Raw genomic sequence first — 10,108 nt, 5'->3', positions numbered from 1 at the left:
CAGTAACTCATTAAAAAAAATACACAGCACACTTGGTTGGCATTATTTCCTCCAGCTACGCTGAGAATAAAAGCTATGAAAGTTGCCACATGCCAGGAAACCTTCACTGAACCACTAAAACTAGGGTTGGACAGGGCCTCAAGATATCATAGCATCTTTCCTGCTACCCCAAGACAGGCATAGCTAAAGCGAGTGGCTGAAGTTGGCCTCTTGATGACAGCGCATCATGCAGGCACATCAGAAATGCATATTAACACTGTCCAAAAGGCTTCATAAGAGATTTGGACAACTGGCTACACTGAAATACCTTCTAAAAGGAAGCAGATACCAAAGAGAATAGAACCAACTCCAAGAAAACCAGAGCAAGAACTAGTAATTACTGTAAACTACTGAGGATCATCTGAGGAATACTTCACAAGAGGGAAGTAATTTTTACAAATTGTGTCCATTGTAACCATGAGAAGTGAAATGGCAAAATATTAAAACTGAGCCACAGTTATAGACAACTATGCAAACTAGAAGATTAAATGACATGTCCAGAACTTACATTTTTATTTTATGAGATATTGTATGGACAGCTGAACACCAATAAACAATAATATCAACAGTAGATAGCTGAGAAGCTAATTATGTAAACAGTTAAACCTTCACCTCTGCATCAAATGTGGAGTATTTTCAGGGAAATACAAGCCTACAGCTTGCTTTCTAAATGGTAAAGCTACAGCCCTCCATTGTGTAAAAATGCTCATGAAGCTTGAAGTACACACACAATAAGTATTTTAACGACACAGATTTCTTCAGTCTTGAATCTATTAATTCAGTTAACAGCAGTGTAGTAATTCGAAAAAAGTTCTTCTCCTTGCTTGATGTATCAGAGTGACAAGCACTACACACCTCAGGTGTACAGCATCCAGGCTTCCTAAAGTTCAGTCTTACCTCTTCTTTTATTAGCATTTATTTATTTATCTGCAGTTTATAAGTGCATCTTTAACCTTGCCTCAACAAAGTCTAAGGTTAATCAGAAAAGCCGTTTTTCCAATATGCACCATAACTCTCTCAGAGTTTTAAAATAGCTCCAGAATTACATTACAAGTCTAGATGATCTGCTCTAAAATCCTTATACATCCTCTAAATGAAGAGGATTAATTTGGTCCCTGAAGGTAGCAACTGGACCCAGGAGTGCAATTTCTTTGGTGTGTTAAATTCAGGACCAACATTACAACTTACTTTCTCACAGCTTCAAAGTTATTCTTGACTACATACCGGTACAGGACACTCACTTGCAGACAGCTCCTTGCAAATATTCATCTAATTTTCACTTTTCCCACATTTCCAAACAAAACTACTACTAGTACAAAACTACTACACTGTAGTGCAACCACTGCTTATAAAACCGCATCTTCAGAGCTACGCTGATCTCATTTGCGAAGATGTGGAAAAGGGAACAAAAAGAAATAGTCTTGTAAATCACTTAAAATCAGTCCATTCAAAAAGCTAACTCTTCTACACAGGTGCACACTTTTGTGTAACTCATCTTCATATGGAGTAATATTCTTCTTCAACCATGTTTGTCATTTTTACACATACAGTATGCTTTGTATCATACAAATTTATGAGCTCTTTGATTCACTGATAACCTCTCTATGTTATGGTTGTAGATGATGTTTGGTAGATACTGTTTCACTTCTGCTGAAAAATATCCCAGCACATCAAACTCCTGATAACACACATTGGCTGCTTTTTCTAGAAATAAGAAAAAAAACCAAGTGTCTCTGATACAGAGAAATTCTTAGATAGGGTTTAGAGATGTGTAAAAGTAATAAATGTCCTGAAAAATCCTGCAAAAGGACCAGATGCTTCATCAAGCCTGAAAACCATGCCTCTGTTGTGAGCTACTATACTCCTCTGAAGTCCTATTTTGAATTTACACAAGAGATACACAGCCAACTATGGGAGCTTTAATTCATCCTTATTGCATTAAACAGGGTGACCTGATTATCAACGTGTATATGAAGAGGCACAATTTGCATAGCACCAGGGATAACTTAGAGCATTGCTAAACATTGCTAATATACATTTGCTTGTACAGTTAAAATAAAAATCTTGAAAAAAGTTTTCATGGTGGTAAGATGTGTCATAAATACAACCAGGGAGAAAATCACCATCTGTCCAGCAGGAAGAAGGGAATTTTCTTTACATGGACATTGGACCTGGAAGAAACAGTTTCATGGGACAGAGTTTTGTCTCTGTGCCAGTCAATACCTGGTTCGCTACTCCAGCAACCTTTCTGGATGCTACTTGGAGGCAGGATATCTTTAGTGTAATGCAGGCTCTGAGAGCCACTTAGAGGCTAGGTATGGTAGCAACTGAACTTTCTGTATCTCACAACCATTCTCATGAGTTAGTTATTCCCCCAAACCTTAAGACCAACGCATATTGTGAGGTAGAAGAAATAAATAGTTCCCCTCCATGTCCAACAGCTATATCATACCAAGTTTCCTAGATTTTGCACACAAACTTAAGGAAGTCTAAAAAAGTATTATAGTCCAAACTGAGCAGTGAGAGAATCTTATTGTACATGTCACTGTGTGTATGGTTTTCTCATGAAGCCTGCTGGAACCATACTGGGGAACTCTATCTGCAACTCTGTGTACTGCCTCAGTCCAGTGGTCCTTTGCTAGATATCCTTTCCCCCAGTCTCACATTTTGGGATGTGTGCCTTTCATTCTACATACCAGTAGGGAGACATCTGGGGAATCAGTGAGAAAAGCACAAGGATATTTGAAGCGTTGCTGTGCTAAAGGATTCTAACACCTAGCTATCACAAAAGGCCTCAGAAACTCTTTATCCCGTAAGAACCTATCTTGTTTTAAACAGCAGTTTTGCCCCCCAAGGTCAGTATCTGATTCTCTGTTGTCACCTCCAAAATAATTTATATCCATAAAGACAAACTCATGCATGGAAAATTTACCTGGCAACTTACCATGTGAGCAGCTGTTGACATACTGTCCCACTGCCAGCAGGTTTTGAAGGGCAGCTGTGAGCCAGCTCACATTGCTTGTTTGAAATGGGCCAAGTTGATCTCTCCTGCTGCAAGACCTGAAATGACCAACAGCATTAATGTGAATCACTGCTCCTTCACTGTCGTGGTTTAACCCCAGCCAGCAACTAAGCATCACGCAGCCGCTTGCTCAATCCCCCCTCCCCGGTGGGATGGGGGAGAGAATCAGAAGGGTAAAAGGGAGAAAACTCGTGGGTTGAGATAAGAACAGTTTAATAACTGAAATAAAGTAAAATAGTAGCAGTAGTAGTAATCATAATAATAATATACAAAGCAAGTGATACACTGTACAATTGCTCACCACCCGCCAACTGATACCCATCCCGTCCCCGAGCAGCGGTGCCCCCCTCCCGGCCAAGTCCCCCAGCTTATATACTGAGCATGACGCCATATGGTATGGCATAGCCCTTTGGCCAGTCTGGGTCAGCTGTCCTGGCTGTGCTCCCTCCCAGCTTCTTGTGCACCTGGCAGAGCATGGGAAGCTGAAAAGTCCTTGACTGGTGTGAGCACCACTTAGCAACAACTAAAACATCAGTGTGTTATCAACATTATTCTCATCCTAAATCCAAAACACAGCACTATATCAGCTACTAAGAAGAAAATTAACTCTATCCCAGCCGAAACCAGAACATTCACTTAACAGGCAATCTGTACATCCTCCTGTAGAAATGTCCACAGTAGCTGGGTAAAGTTACAGCTGTCCAACCTACCTGGGCAACAGGACAACATTGGGGTGGGGGGAATGGACAACACAACACAGACAACACCACCAACACCTTGATGATACTTTAAAAAGTACATTTAAACCTCCCACCAGTGTGCGGTGTCTTTCAGACTCCAGTGGAAGAACCCGTACAAAACCACCATGTACAATTTCAGAAATCAACATCAAACTTTACCATTACAGAAGTGTCAATAGATCTTGTTCACCTCTAAAGATGTGAAGGCTCATTACAATATCAACTTCAAACTCATTCCCAGAATTCAAATCTGGTATTAGTAGGTATTAGTATTCAAATTAGGTATTATTTTAGATCATTTTGCTTGTTATTCATTTTATTTTCTTTTCATGTCATGTTTAAACACAGAAATTGCTATAAATTATATTTTAAGGTAAGCTAAAACAGTCCAGTTCATGTCAGCCTCATGATTACTATTAGGGGTTACTGCTCCCTTCTTAAGTGCTTCTCATCTGTAGACCAGAGCTAGAGTTACCAGCTTCACCCTTTTGGTATTAGCAAATCCATATGCAGACTTTTTTTGTTTGTTTGTTTTTCATTCACTAAGCAGATTTGAATAACAGCTCAGAAGCATTTCAAAAATTTTATGCTACGTCCTGCTCCTATTAAAACTATTTTCTTTACAGGAAACAGTCTCTGTACATCAAAACACATCTCATTGGCGTTACAGATGGAGACACAAGTACATAACAGATCGCATCCAGCAGCTCTTACCCTCGTACTGTTTGTATTACAGTACGAGATACACATAGGTGGATGATATTCAAATATAACTCAATTTAGGGTAAGTCAACAGGGAACTGAGACCTAGTACCACCATTTTAAATATCAGTTGAGTGACATTCCCCTATTTCTTTTGACTGTTTACCTGTACACTGATCTTGATAGTCCTTTATTGTTCCCATCAATAAGGATGCCATCTATGCACCTAAAAATAAAGGGATTGCCTAGGAACTGGAAAAAGATGGGCTCATGCTTTCTGTATACTGTATCTGTTGCAAGACAGATATGATTATTTCAGAAGAAAATAAGTAAGTTAACTGTCAGAATGGGTTTACAATATCATCCAGTCCCCTCCACACAGAAACTCAAAAGAGATAGAGGGGGTAGGAGAACTCTTCTCTCAGTTCATGACATTAACACTTGTAAACCTGCAAGCTTTTAGACACATCTTTGTGCGATACAAAAAAAAAATCTATATGAGCTGAGATATTCCAAAGAGAGAAGCCATTGAAAGAAATCATTAAACGGAAGGTCTGTGTCCAGTACCCATGTGAGAGAGAGATAAAACATCACAGTCAACTGGCCTGCCTTCGAGAGGAAAACATGAAGTGATGTTTGTTCAGGAAAACACAGCTGAAGATATTCAGCTACTTTTTGTTACTACTATGTCAGGACTCTTTGAAAAGCACACAGAGACAGCAAAGAACCTGAAACACCCCACCCCCCCAATCAGAGGTTTTTGCTTGGTACAAGAGGGGGAAAATGCCAGACCAAGAAGAAAAGACAAATCATTTCAGCAGAACATTCCCCAAATCTGTGGGCAGGATTTAACCTGCCTTGGGTTCCAAGCAGACAAGTGACAGCAGACTAGCTTGCAATTTTTCATGATATTGCAGTCCTGCATCCCTCACACCCACTACATCTTCAGCAACCCTCTGCATAAAACTTTCATTGCAATCTCGCGAGGAGCTAGGTGAAGGCCCTGCCGGCAGGCTGCGCTCACTGCCAAACAACAGGCAGGAGAGCACTGACCTGCTCTCTCCACAGGGTCCTTTCCCCAGCCAGCAGCCCTGCGGTTTCCTTCGTATCCCTGAAAACAGCAGGCATTTCAACAGCTCATCCTCTTGTTTTGCTAGATGAGCTGCTAGATGACCCTCTCGATGAGCCTACACTCACATTTAGTATGTGCCTGAAATTTGAAGTGAGATGCAAGGTTGCAGACTTGTTCCCTGTGATTTTCACTTGGCAATCGCTCAGTTTACCAGTCAATGGTAATAGCTAGATACTCCTGCTTTAGCAGGCAAAAAATGCTCTGCTGCCCAGTTCTTGGACTGGTCCCAATCCCATACCACTAGCATAAGCTAGAGACCACATGCAGGGGATGATTCTGTTGACAAGATCTGTCCTAGCTTGGCCATACTGACAGAATTACAAATCTTTTAAAGAAATGTAAGCAAACACAGTTCCAAGAAATGAGAAGGAAGAACAGAGAAGTGCTGATTTTCCAAACATGCTTTACTGGAAGAGAGTTCCGCTAAGTAAAGGGTTTATTTTCATTCTCCAATTTGTATTTTTGTGCTTTGAAAAAATTCATAGTCTTGTCTGCTGATCTGTGTGGAGACCTCAAAACCCCATTTTTCAGATCCTTATCCAAAACAAATCCCCCAAAGGATTGCTCACCTGCTTGAAATTGCTCCCATGCATTTGTGTTTAAAGAATCTGGAACAACTTTTCTAGCAGCTGAGAAATCAGACATTGAGTATGGAAAGGGTTTTTTTTAGAAATTAAATTACCCCCCTCCCCCTAAATATTACTTTGTTTATTTCCAAAATAACTCTAGTCAGTTTATACAAAAAATATTCTCATTAATCTAATCTGTGATTTTGTTAAGGAATGACAGAAATAAAACCCATGGAAAAAAAATTAGTGTAGAATTTTGGCATTCTATAATTAGATGGTTAGAAATCACATCTAACTTAACCAGAAATAAGAACATTTCATTACCAGGATACATAGATACAACCATCCCTTTCGGTACAAAACCTTTGGTAACAAAGACTCCAGTTCCAGCAGATACCAGGGAACTTCAGACTCAAGTAATACTGAACCATAGTGTATTAAACAGAACTTCCTCTGGACTAAACACGCATTGACCCTGTGTCGTGGTTTAACCCCAGCCGGCAACTAAGCACCACACAGCCACTTTGCTCACTACCCCCCAGTGGGATGGGGGAGAGAATCAGAAGGGTAAAAGGGAGAAAACCCGTGGGTTGAGATAAAGACAGTTTAATAGGTAAAGCAAAAGCCGTGCACGCAAGCAAAGCAAAACAAAGAATTCATTCACTCCTTCCCATCGGCAGGCAGGTGTTCAGCCATCTCCAGGAAAGCAGGGCTCCATCACACGTAATGGTTACTTGGGAAGACAAACGCCATCGCGCCGAATGTCCCCCCCTTCCTTCTTCTTCCCACAGCTTTTTATTGCTGAGCACGTGTCGCGGAGGGAGTGAGAGTGTACTTCACTCGTAAGAGAGAAGCAAAAAAAAAAAAATTTTTTATTACTATAAACCAGTGAGTTAACAAAGTTCAATGGTAAATGCGACAGTGGTTTAGCAAGATTCGATGGCAAGGTACACTTGATTATTTACTGCATAGAGGACAGGGTCAGACAAGACTGTCGGGGAGACCCTCCCTTTGAGTCATGAGGTTCAGAATAGACCCCCTTGCTTTCTAAACTCCTTCTCAGAGAGGAGTCTAGGTGCGGCTGGATCCAATCCTAGTCCCAGACTTGGTCAAGGGTTTATGTCTAAAAGATTATATATGCACGATCAATCCTTTATATCACTTAGCTAAGATTACAAAGTTTAGCATGCTATTAGTCACCTACCGAGGATCTGTTGCGGCAAGGAATCTCTCAACCTTGAGGAGTAACCTTGAGAGGCGTCCCTGCTCAAGGGGAGATCCTGGCATGCAGCCCACTGCCATGCAGGAGAGCTCAAAGGGCTCTTGGGCTGCTCACTATTTATGGAGGTAAGATGATTGACTCAGTCATATTTACATATTGACTGCATATATTAGTTTCTTCCAAATTTGGCTTGAGTCAGATGTTGACCAGCACTGTGGTTAGGTGGACACATTACCATAAATTAGCCCTTGGCTATTGTGCTGTTATCTGTCTCCCCTGAATCCACTTTGAGCTGGATGCATCCATCACAACTGCCACTGGTGATTATCACTTGAGCAGGGTTATGGGAAAAGGTCAAGTGTGTGTGTGAGGGGAGCACACCACCACAGCATGGCGTCATATGGTATGGAATATCCCTTTGGTCAGTTGGGGTCAGCTGTCCCAGCTGTGTCCCCTCCCAACTCCTTGTGCACCCCCAGCCTACTCAATGGTGGGGTGGTGTGAGAAGCAGAAAAGGCCTTGACTCTGTGTCAGCACTGCTCAGCAATAACAAAAACATCCCTGTGTTACCAAGACTGTTTTCAGCACAAATCCAAAACATAGCCCCATACTAGCTGCTATGAAGAAAATTAACTCTATCCCAGCCAAAACCAGCACACTCTAATAGTTACATGAATTTACTTTTGATCGCTTCCACTCAACAATCGGTAATTCCAGATATTTACATTTAATTTCTGAAATTAAGGCCAAGATATGCATTTCTCTACTGAAATAATTAATGAACAGAGCTTTAAATATTTTCAGTAGTGTTTCAAGGACATCTTCATCAGAGATAATTTTGTCTTGGGAGCTTTCAGGAACATATCAGAGGGTCCTGGGGAAAAAAAAAAAAAAAAATCTTAAGATTATATTTTTCCCAAATAAAATACAGGAGAGTCATTTTACAGCAGCAAGTTATCTGCACTATTGTTTTAAACAAACCCAAACTCTAAACAATATTCTTTCGTACCGGTCCTACTACAAACCCATCATCTGATGTATTTACAGCAACACAGGTAGGTTAAATCCCACTGAGCTCTTAGTGACAAATGTACCAAAAATCAAATATATATATTTTTATATAAATTTTGATAATCAAATATAAGTTCATTACACTTTAAATGAGGAGAGGAAAAATATTATGCTGACTAAGGACATTTTAATTTATGTTACTTACAACAATGTCCTACTCATTTAAATTCAAGCACTACTTTTACATTCGAAAAGATGGCAGCCATCTTATCGGGGGAATAAATAAATAAATTCCATCTGGCTACTTCAAGCTCTGATTTTAATGTTAAATACCATTCTAAAGTATCCAAGTATTAGAGTTTTACGCCATTGAAGTGACACAGAAGACTGAACCACTTTTGCAAAGCAGCCACGTCACAGTGAAAAACCCGAGTTAGCTCCTGCGGTGCCCCCCATCACTCCCGAGAAGGGTGGGGGAAGCGGGGTCTCAGCCACGGCAGCCCCTCGCCCCCAGAGGGGAGCTCTCCCCCACCTCCAGCTGCTACTCAATGCCGGAAAACCCTGCGGGAACCCACCAGGCGGCGCCGGCCGCCGCCTGACCCCACTGGAAAGCAAAAAGGGCGGCGGGGCGGGCTTCCCCCCAAGCAGCCTCGCCGCTGCGCCTGGGGGAGCTGCCGCCTGCCTAGGGCCTGCCCCTCCGCCTCACCTGCGCTTGCGGCGGAGGTTGAGGTCCAGCCAGGGCACGAAACGGTACGTGTAGGCACCCCAGCGCCGCCGCAGGACGCGCAGCATGGCGCCGGGCAAGCTGCGCCCGCTCCCTCAGGGCCGTCCTGGGCAACGCTCTTTCTCGAGTCGCGCCCGCGCAGCCAGCCCAGCTAATCTCTGCTCCGGACGCGCGGCCGTATTTGCGTGCGGAGCTGCCGTTAGCCGGTAGGGCGTGCAGGGCGAGCAGGCTCCGGGGCTCCAAGCTTCAGCCGGGACCCAGGCTTCGAGTGGCCAAAACCCAGGGCCCGGCCGGAGCTTGGAGCTCCGCGGGCTGTAATAACAAGCAGTACCCCACGCATGAGATCAAACGTCACTTAGGAGGACAGATAAAAAAAGAACATTTTTAAGTAGCAGATACCAACTTTACTTAATGTAACATTGCTGTGCACTTAACACACATGAAGGCATAATTGCAGTCAAATTTTTTTTATTTTATTTTAAAAATTTATTTTTAAAATTAAAATTGACATAGGTATTTAAATAAAGTAGAACAAAATACAAGTCAGCCCATCAGAGCACTGAACTGACTGACTGAGAGGGCTTCCTCACTCCCTGCCCACCATGCATCTGAGGCACAATCCCATCACCCCCTAGAGCCAGGGAAGGATGCCCAGGGAAATATGGATGGATTGACTTGTCCTGCACAACCTAACAGCTGGGCAGGGAGCAGCTTTCACCCAGCTAAGAAGAGAAGGCAGCTCACAAGGACCATGAGAAACTTTTTAATGCCAACATGGAGTTGTTCATTGATGAAACTGTACTCGTGCAGCTGGGACTCTGTTCTTCAACAGCTGACAGCATATGAAGAGCTAGTTAACCATAGGATGCTATATATAAAGTCATGATATATTTGCACCAAAAAAGGGAGAGTTGTGGGCACTGGAAAAGAAAACTTGTATCCCATGG

At 42.2% G+C, this 10,108-nt stretch overlaps 1 pseudogene across 1 annotated transcript; it reads right to left on the bottom strand.

Moving 5' to 3' along the window:
- Positions 1–817: 817 nt before the first annotated feature.
- Positions 818–9,229, bottom strand: LOC309601889 (SET domain-containing protein 9-like; annotated as a pseudogene). Its single transcript has 7 exons — positions 9,144–9,229; positions 8,086–8,300; positions 6,529–6,679; positions 4,670–4,793; positions 2,984–3,099; positions 1,638–1,743; positions 818–915 (listed from the first exon to the last, which is right to left on the bottom strand). The product of its transcript is annotated as an SET domain-containing protein 9-like (transcript).
- Between the last annotated feature and the right edge of the window lie 879 nt (positions 9,230–10,108).

The sequence above is a fragment of the Platalea leucorodia genome, assembly GCF_965183815.1.
Source record: "Platalea leucorodia genome assembly, chromosome: W".
Classification (NCBI taxonomy): domain Eukaryota; kingdom Metazoa; phylum Chordata; class Aves; order Pelecaniformes; family Threskiornithidae; genus Platalea; species Platalea leucorodia.
The sequence above is the reverse complement of the archived record's forward strand: the minus strand, read 5'-3'. Positions and strand labels throughout refer to the sequence as shown.